This window comes from Sinohyriopsis cumingii, chromosome 5 (genome assembly GCF_028554795.1).
Source record: "Sinohyriopsis cumingii isolate HCF-2022 chromosome 5, ASM2855479v2, whole genome shotgun sequence".
Classification (NCBI taxonomy): domain Eukaryota; kingdom Metazoa; phylum Mollusca; class Bivalvia; order Unionida; family Unionidae; genus Sinohyriopsis; species Sinohyriopsis cumingii.
In genome coordinates this window covers 11,424,168-11,434,759 of record NC_142965.1, presented here as the reverse complement: position 1 = coordinate 11,434,759, position 10,592 = coordinate 11,424,168, and positions in this window count along the sequence as shown.

The window sequence follows — 10,592 nt, the reverse complement described above, 5'->3', positions numbered from 1 at the left end:
AAACTTTCACCTAAAGCCAATACCTGAGTTCAGAAAAACGTAACACTGTTTGTCCTATTTATCTCTCCATTGCTTTAAAAGTGCAGTAGACTTTGTTTTGGTGATGTTTTCTCCCGTCCTTGGTTTATGGACAATTTGCTTCATTGTTTGTAGAGTGTGCTGCCAAACATGAGATCTCTAAAATTTGGGATATGCAATAAATATTATGATAGAATGAAAACAAATGTCTTTGAACATTTCTCACATGGAATATATTGTTGTCTTAATTATCCTTTTTCTATAATACCGCAAAAAATAACAGAACCCCCCCAAAATGGTGTCCTACGTTTCCTTTTTTCCATTCTTTCTTTCTCTCTGCAGTGTAACGTTAATTCTGTCTACCCATCTCTCAAAACACTAGAAAGTACCGTCCGATCTACTGTCACCGAATGCAGTAACACTTGTGTGTGCGTGCGTTCGTGCATGTGTTTATGTGTGTGTGCGTGTGTGTGTGTGTGTGTGTGTGTGTGTGTGTGTGTGTGTGTTAGCTTTCGCTTACACACATATCGCTTGTACCAAAATTTAATATGAAAATGAAGAAGAACTGTCCGTAAAGGAAAAAGAACCCATACCGATCCAGAAAGATACGAAAAGAAGACGAGAAGAAGAAAGTAAAGAACAGGAAAAACCTGTGGCAGTGAATAAGTCCAAAACTGGAAAAAGAGAGAGTGAAGGAAGACGCAAATTGACTTTTACTGATGTGTTGTGAAATTTAATTGTAACTTCTAAAAAAGGAGAATATACCAAAAGGAAAACGTATCTCTTAGTCTTGATTTTTTATAATAAGAATGGTGTATTTTGTTTTTATTGACACTGTATGAATATACGTTCTTTCACCTGTCTCTATCCCTCAGGGTTATGTTTTAGTCAGAATTGAAATAGAAAGGATTTTTTTCTTCACGTTCGCAGTTTAGACATGAAAGTGGGAAAATACGTGTCAGTCTGTTCATCCATCATTGTTGTGCCTTGATTTTTTAAACTTTAGATCAATTCTCACACTCGCTGACACTCACACCATAGAATGAAGGGTAGAGGAGTTTTGGATAGATGTGTGTATGTGGGTAAGTGGTGTTGGATGGTTTTGGGATATTGGATGGTAAGTGATGAGATGGATACTATTTTTGTGGTGTAACAGATAGTATATTTTTGATGTGAGAGATAGTATGTTTGTGAGATTTCATCTCTTTCTCTTACACTCTAAGCTAAGGGGCGTTGATTGGTATTGGGATGTTGGATGGTATTTTGGTGATGTAAGAGATAGTATATTTTGTGAGATTGCTTCTCCTTCCCTCACATTCGAATCTAACACAAGGTGTTTTGGATAGAGTGTATAATGGGATGTTGGATGGTATATAAGGTATATGATAGCATGTTTGTGAGATTTCATTTCCTGCTCTTATATTCTATGCTAGCACAGGCATTTTGGAGTGTGTGTGAGTGTGTGTGTGTGTGTATGTGTGTGTGTGTGTGTAATGGGCAATGGATGGTATTGGGATGTTGGATGGTATAATGGTGTGATAGATTCTATATTTTGTGATGTGAGGGATAGTAGGTAATTGCAATTTTATCTGCTCCTCTTACACTCTAAGCCAACACAGGGCATTTTTTCAATAGTGTATGTGTAAGGAGTATTGGATGCTATTGATATGTTCGATGGTATAGTGGCGTAAAGGATAGTATATTTTTTATGTGAAAGATTGTATGTTTGTGAGATTACATCTCCTCTTAAACTCTAAGCTAAAACAAGGAGTTTTAGGACAGTGAGTGTAATGGGTGCTGAATGGTACAGGTGATGTTTTGTATATTATGTTTGAGAGATTTCATCTCCTTCTCTTAGACTCTAAACTAATACAGGGCGTTTGGCGTGTGTATGTGTGTATGGGGTGATGAAGAGCATATTTCGTTGAAAAACCTGCAGCGTGACGTGGCAATCCTCGCGAACGTCAAGAGAATGCCAAAATCCCAAAACAAAACAGCCCTTTTCAGGTCTACCCAGATCTTTAGAAAAGAGATACATATAAGGAAATGTGAAGTTTCAAATACTGTTCCCATTTATCTTCATATAAGGAAATGTGAAGTTTCAAATACTGTTCCCATTTATCTTCATATAAGGAAATGTGAAGTTTCAAATACTGTTCCCATTTATCTTCATATAAGGAAATGTGAAGCTTCAAATACTGTTCCCATTTATCTTCATATAAGGAAATGTGAAGCTTCAAATACTGTTCCCATTTATCTTCATATAAGGAAATGGGAAGCTTCAAATACTGTTCCCATTTATCTTCATATAAGGCATGATTGAGGTTTAGTGCTAAATTATCATTCAGTATTTAGAGCTAAATTAATGAAATATCTAAATTCCTGTAAGCTTTCACGTCTAGTGCTTTATAATTGATTCACTGGGAATCCTGTTTCTGGGTACTATTTCTGGATTGTTATTGCACTATTGTAACATTTCACCCCAAGCTTCACACTGTGGTTTCGACCTGAATATCATATTTCTCTGTTCATCAATTTCTCCAAATAACAAGATATATTGTGGCAGTCTTATCACCAGAGAGAAAAAGTGGGAGACAGAATTAGTTTGTTTCTGTTTATATGGTTCCCTCTTGGACTTGGTGAGAAGTGCGTGTTTCAATTCCAGTTATTGTTCAACCGGTTGTAACTTTTATTTGTGGAAAACTATCTTCAATTTTATAAACGATTGGTATCCCTTTTATATTCTATCATGTGATTGATTTTGTTGTTGTTGAGTTTAATTATAGTGACGTGCGCACAATTGTGCATGTGCCACTTTTTTTCTGACTGCACCGCAGCCTGCTAGTTGTTCCTGGGGAAGGGAATGGTGCCACCTCCCCCAGGCTTTTATGGGTTCAAGGAACCCTGATAGTTTGACCTCAGTCTGTGGGTCCATAAGGTCCCTTACAGTTCAGTGGTGGGAAGGAGAGCTCGGGAACGGTCCTGGTTGCTTCACATCGCTGGTTTCTTGTTGCATTTGCCTGGTGTTTCTTAGGGCGTTTTTTGGTTTGTTTTTTTCCCTCAAAATGTCCAAAAAATCGGGGGGGGGGGGTGTTCTATGCTGTTTATAGAGGTTGTTAGTAGAAATCATTATGAACAGAGATTTTCAAGGTTATTATGGTATTACTAGTCGAGGTGTTTAGGGTGTGCTTCCTACGTTATGTTATTTATAAGTTTTTAGATATTGCCTCTTTAAGTTATTTATTTATTAATCTTTTTAGAGATTGAGTGTTATTATACTTTATTTAGCAAGAGACCAGAGTCCTAGCCGATTACACGGTTCGTTAAGGACATCTAGGACCGGAGTCCAAGCTGATTACTCAGTTCGTTAAGGACATCTAGGACATCCGATTTTGCGGTTTCCTTAGCTTTTGATAGGTGCTTCGTAAGTGAATTATTTATTAATATTTTTATAAAATTGAATGATATGTTATGGGCTTTTATGTGGGAACTTCAAAATTTGTTTAGCTAGTTACTGGGTCTTTTGGTTTTGTGGGGATAGTAATTATATTTTTTTCCTAAGTCCTGCTGAGTCTATGAATTTATTTATATTTTTATATGCTGATTGTTTATTGTTATTAGAATCCATAAGTAACTCTGGGTATGTGTGTGGTGATCCAATCTCTTTTTGGTTTTTGATAAATATTTTCCTAGCGGGTTGATATTTTGGGCATATATTGAATACGTGGTGCAGATCTTCAGTGGTGTGGCAATTAAAGCAGTTAATAGTTGCTGGTTTGGGTCCTATAAACCTTCCAAAACTGCTTGCTAGTTTAGTTTTTCCAATTATTATCCTGTTTATGGTTTTCTGTTCTAAATAGGTACCCTTAAGTAGTTGTATGTTCCTATCTACGTTTTTTGGGGTTTCGTGGTGCTTTTTACCTTTTGTGGAGGAGTTCCAAAAATCTTGTCATTTTTGGTCTATATATCTTTGTGCGAAGCTTAGTGCTTCTGTAGAGCTATAGTTAAGCTTGATAGAGTTTTGATCTCCTAATTTGGCTTGTGCAACTTTGTCTGCTCTTTCGTTGCCAGAGATTCCAATGTGCGACGGTATCCACATGAGCTCGACTAATTGATGTGCTGTGGTGATATCATCGATTAATTGGCATGCTCTGTCGAGGAATTGTTCCCTAGAGTGTGTATTGCGATTTTGGATCGATTTGATAACGCTTAAGGAATCGCTTACAATGACTGCTTTAGGTATTTGGTTGTCTTTGATCCATTGTAGTGATTCAAGTATAGCCCAGAATTCAGTGGTGTAAATGGAGCAATAGTCAGGTAATCTGGATCCCGTTTGTATATTGAATTCAGGGATGACTACTGCTGCTGCTGTTCTTGGTGGGTTGTTTATTTTTGATCCATCGGTATATATCTTAACATAGTCTGGATATCTTTGGTTGATTTCGTTTACCAGTACAGGTTTTAGTAAGTTTTCTTGTCCTTCTTTATTGACTAGTTTGGTAGCTTCAGTGTTAATCCTTGGTGGTCTTTGTAACCATGGTGATTTGTTCTGGTCTGTATTGTTTGTTACCTGTTTTCAGTATAGGTATCTTTTCTCTTAGTTCAAGGATTACTTTGCCACTTAGTGTGGTGGGTATGATTTTGGGTTTGAAGACAACGTTACACTTGTTTATAGCTATTTTGGTGGGATGGTTGTCTGGGTGGGTATCTAATCGAATGGAGTATCGGAGGAGCAGTTCTTGCCTACGTAATTTTAAGGGTAGTTCTCCTGTTAGTGTTTGTAGTTCCTCTAATGATGTCGAGGGGAGTGTTCCTGTGCATAATAGTAAGGCTTTTCTCTGGATTTTGTCAAGTTTTTGTAGTACAGGTTGCTTAGCCGAGTTATATGCTTGGCAACCGTAATCCAGTTTTGATCTAATTGGGTTTTATATATCGTGAGGAGGGTTTCCTGGCTGGATCCCCAGTCAGTCCCTGTGATGTTCCTGAGTAAATTGAGATCTTTGTTATAATTCTGGGTGAGTTGTTCAATGTGCTGTTTCCATGTGAGGTGGTTGTCAAAGAACATTCCTAGGAATTTTACTACTGTTACGTATTTGATTAATTGATTTTGTATATAGACGTTTGGATAGACTAGGTTGTTATTTCGTTTGTGGGTGAATATGATTGCCACAGTTTTTTCATGAGATATTTTGAAACCCCATTTTTCCGCCCATCTCCCTATGTTGTCTAGGCTCTGCTGGATTTCTTTAACTACTGTTTTATTGGCAGGATTTCTATTCCTCCATGCCACTATCATCTGCAAATTGTGACAAATTTATTTTTGCGGAGGCTGCATTGAGGTCAAGGTTGTTTACCATTAGGTTAAATAGATGGGGACTTATTACACTGCCTTGCGGTGTTCCATTTTCAAGTGAAAATTCTTCCGAATGGGTGTTGCCTATTCTTGTGATAATTTTCCGGCATGTGAGGAAATCGCCAATCCAGCTGAACAAGTGTCCAGTTATTCCAAATCGGTTTAATTTGGCCATTAGTCCATTGGTCCATACTAGGTCGAACGCTTTTTCTAGGTCTTGAAAAACCGCTATCAGGTTGCGATCGGTTTTCCTATGTGCGTTAAAAGCGAGTTTGATGTCTGTTTCCAATCTGAGAAGCTAGTCAGTGGTGGACCGTTTGTTCCGAAAGCCACATTGATTTATGGAGAATAGGTTATTGGTTTCTAGGTGGTGTTTTAACCTATTTGCGATTATTGTCTCCATTATTTTGCAAATATTGTTTGTAAGGGAGATGGGTCGGTACGAATTTATGTTGTTGGGATCTTTACCTAGCTTGGGGATTGGTATTACTATGGCCTGTTTCCATTTGGTGGGTAGTTGGCCTTTATCCCATATCCTATTAAAGAGTTTGATTATGGCTATTGTTATAGTGATAGGTAGTTTTTTTTATAGATAATGTAACCTAACTGATCCTTACCAGGGGATGTTTCGCTTTGGATCGTAGGGATATCTCCCATTCATGTACTGCGATGTCGCTATTTATGTGAGATTCTTTTGTTCCTTGGTCTTGAAACATTTGAGGTTGGGTTTCCTCCATTAAGTTTTTGTATTCTTGAAAGTTTCTGGTGTGGTTATTGTTACTACTCATGTTCGAGAAATGCTTCGCTAGGAGGTCTGCCTTATCTTTATTTGTTATGGCATTTTTAATTTTTGGGGCTGAAGTAGTTCCTTTTCCTTTTATAGGTTTTATCTTGTCCCATATTTGTTTTGAGTTTGATTTTAGACTCATTTTAGAGCAAAAGGTTTGCCATAGATTAATTTTAGCAGATTTTATAGTTTGTTTTAGTGCCTTTTCTTTATCTTTATATTTCTAGAAGTAGATATAATTTTTGGTGCGTTTATATTTATTTAAGGTCCTTTTTTGTCTTTATGTGCTATAGTGCACTGTTTATTCCATCATGGTACAGGGCTTTTATTTTGGATATTAGTTGTTTTTGGGATGCATCGGTTAGCTGCCTCTATAGTTGTGTCTGTTATGTTATCATCATACATGTCAATATATGGGCTTTCTAAGTTATCTGGATTTACTCTAGCTAGTAATAATTGGAATTGGTCCCAGTCTGCCTGCTGGTACCTCCATTTAGGTGGGGTTTCATTTGGAATGTGTTTAGTTTTTGTTTGAAAATTGATTGTGTTGGGGAAATGGTCACTTCCAAACGTATCTTCTTGATCCACCCACCAGTTTGTGATTTGAACCAATTTTGGGGTAGTGATGGTTAGGTCTATGGCTTAGAGAGTGCCATCCTCAGGGTTTAATCTAGTGTTCGACCCGTCATTTAAAATGACCAGATTGTTCTCAATTATCCATTTTTCAACCATTTTCCATCTTTGATTTTTGTTTTTACCTCCCCATAATTCACTGTGTGCGTTGAAGTCGCCACAGATAATTAGATTGTTGTTGTTGTTATTAGTGATTGCCCTTAGTGAGATTAGGTTGGTAGGGCAGAAGGTACCAACTGGGTCGTATGCAGTTATTATTTGAATGTTTGTGGTTCCTATATTTATCATTACTGACATTATTTCGATGATATTATTGATGTTTAGGTTAGAGGGTACTTCTGTTATTTCATAGTAGATTAGTGTATCTATCAAAAAAATTGCAGTCCACCCCGTTTCTGCCCCTTGGGTCTGTTTTTAAAGATTCCCTGGGTATAGCCTTGTAGTTTGGGCAGGCGTTTGTGTTCTTGTGATATGATGGTTTCCTGTAGGCAGATTACGTCTGGTTTTACGGCCGTATTATTCAGTTTGTTCTGCAGTTCTGATAGGTTTTTAAAGATTCCTCTGCAGTCTTCCATTGCCAGATGGTGATTTTATTATTTTTTGTACTATTCATTTTTGACGTTGTCTTTATCTGTTAGTCTTGTAGCAATCAGCTAGTATGGTGAAAATGGTTTTGAGGGTTCTCATTATGCTATTGAGATCTTGTATTAGGGTTCCTGTTGTTGGGTTCATTACTTCCTGTATTAATTCTGTGTTGGAGTGCGTGTTAGGTTTGGGGATGTTTGGGGTGACAGTTTTGTTTGTATCTGGAGTGTTATCAGGGTGGTCTTGGTTTGTTACAATGTGGGTTGTAGTTTTTGGTTCTTTTGTTTCCTGATTCGAGGATGTGTTTTGTGGTGTAATGTTTTCCCTTCTGATTCTGTGTGAAGAGTTTTGGTGCTCATTGATTGTTTCAGAGGTAGATTTTGGTGTGTTGGGGTTGTTTTTACAGATAATGTTTATGGCAGAATGGTAGGTGAGGTGTTTTTCGTTCATTAAGTCCACTATTTGTTTCTCTTTTATTGTAAATCTGCATTCTGCCGATCTAGGATAATGGTTTTCTTTACAGTTAGCACATTTTTGTTTAGTTGCGTGGCATTCTCCTTTGTGTGGACTTCCGCAGTACTTACATCTTGGTTTGAATCTACATCTGAGGGCATAGTGTCCCCAGTGCAGGCATTTGGTGCAAAATCTTGGCCTATGTATGTAGTTTTACAGCTTATGGTACAGTCCTGACTGTCCTAGTTTTATTATTGAGGGTATTGGCTCGGTAGCCTCTATAACTGCTTTGTTTGTTTCTTGTCCTTTGTGATTTTTAAGACGATAGACTTTGGCGATCTGTGTTCCATTTGCTGTGAGTTTATGAAGTAGGAGTTCATTGCTCATATCCTTGTTGTATCCGTTTTTTTTAAGTGCTATTACTTTTTTAAAGATAGTGGTTTTAGTGGGTTCAGCCAGATTAGTTGTGGTTTCTCTGTGTTTTGAGTTCGAAGTGACTCGTGGTTTCCTTTGAGTGATATGGTGTCTCTCTACTTTGATCTTTATTGGGCCTATATTTTCAATTTGGATGAATTTTTCCACCTGTTGAATTGTGCTGCATTGGACAATCAGGTAGTTTCGCCTTGGTCATATCAGTTTGAATTGTCCAGTGTGAAGTTTGGCCAGTGCTGTCATAATACTATTGGTACTTAGACTAGTAATTCTGTTGCACCTGCTGCTTATGTATATGGTGTGTTCGATGGAATGATAATTGCGAATTTTATTTTGGGGGTTCTGTTGTTGTTTTATTTCCTGTTTTGAGTTAACCTTACTTGTGGGGGTGTGTTGGTTGTTTTGGGGTTTTAGCGGGCCCTTGTCTATAACTAGGTATAACTAGGTTTTGGGTTGTTTGGGGTCTTTGGGATGCCTTATTAGTGATGCTGCTGGGTAGTTTGGTAGTGTCTAATTCATTGGATTTGTTCCCATAGGTTGGTGGTTCGCTTGGTGTTATTGTCCCAGATGGTCCAGGTGTTTCGCTTGAGTGTATAGTTTCTTTCCTAATGCTTTGATTTATTGTTTTTTGCTTGATTTCCTGTTGTTGGTTTGTTTGCATGTTTCTAGGATTGGTTATTTCATTTTTGGTGAATTTTGGGGTGCTGGTTATGGTTATGTGGTCTAATTGTGGGGAATTTAAGGTAAGTAGGTTACTATCAAATTCATTTGTTAGGTTTGGAATAGTGGTGTCTATATTTTCATTTGTTTGTGTTTATTCCGCTTCCTTGAAGAGGATTGGCGATAGTATTGGCATTGTATTTATATTGTTCCCTGGATTGTAGTTTTGAATTTCGAGTAGTTTCTGTTGGTGGGGTGGGGGTGTTAGTTATGTTTTCTGGTTTGTGGTTTGTTTGGTCTGTGTTTGTGACCAGAATTTGGGGTCCCAGTGTTATGTTGGTTGAATTGGAGTTTGCTGTGGTTGGTACGACTTGCGTTAATCTTGCTTGTTTTACATGCTTTATTGGTGCTGTTTGGAGTTGTGATACATCCATTATTTGTACTGATTTGTTGATAGGATTGTTTGGTGGCTTGTGTGTTTGCGTGTTTGGATTGAATAGAGCCATTTGTTTGGACTTAGTTTACATTCTTCTACTTAAATTTCGTCTAGCATTGAATGATGACATATTTTGTTTTTGTCCTAACGCCCAGTCTGCTCCTCCGCTCCAAGTCTCTCCTTTGTTCCTTTGTTTTCTGTTACGTGTTCCTATCGTTCCTTTGTTTGAGAGTTCCTTTGTTCTGTGCACTTCCTTTGTTCACGGCTTGTCGGGTTGCTAATCGTTTCCTCTTCTTAGTATTATTTCTTTGCTGTTTTGTTCCTTTCTTCTATGTTAATTGGTGATGGCGGTGGCCGCACTCAGTAGAAACAATTCTCTCTCGGCAATGTGATTGATTGATTTTATTTATTTTTGCTGTAGGGAATTTTGTGTGTGGCTACTTTATAACTTTCCTGGATGTAAGAAAAGGAACATACACTGGGAAGCGTAGTCTTATTTTGTGAATCCTCTTCTCTTCCCATGTATTGATTTCTCAGACGTAAGTGAGTATATAAATAAGACAAGTTTAGTTTATTAGTTTAGAGCATTTTAATTAAGATACAAATATGAATAAACATGACCAGGCTCAATTTTCATTTAACTTCATCCCTGAACTTGGTCTTAATAAGCTCTCGCAACCATGTGTTCCTGTTGCTTTAAAAATGGTAATTTGTTGTGTCTTTCTTTCAACTCTTATTAAAAGAAAATATATTTTCGCAAAGGTAAATGAAACCCCTTTTGTTTTGTATATTTCACACATGGTGTGTGGGTAATCCTGCTTGCGAAATAGTCGCATCACATCCCCCTAATCTATCACTATCCAACAGTTAACTCATACACAAATATTGTATAACAGCAGGGACAACGAATGCTCAGAAAATTTATAATTAGTTTTCATCTGTTAAAGCTCCATAGTTATGTGTTATTATCAGTAATTATCTTTGTTATGAACAATGTTGACTTGTACTTTTGATCACCAATTAAACATCCAACTGATCAGGTGTCCACATGATGTACCTTTAATTTACTCCTGTTCTCCTCATTTTATTTATTCCACCAAAACTTTCCGCTGTACCCGCTGCCAGCCTTTAATAGTTACTGTTAAACTTTCAGGCGTTTTTCTCGATACTGCTTGTCACAGCTGGCAGCTAACTTTATATGCATGACAGTAGTATAGCGTGACACTCTGATGACA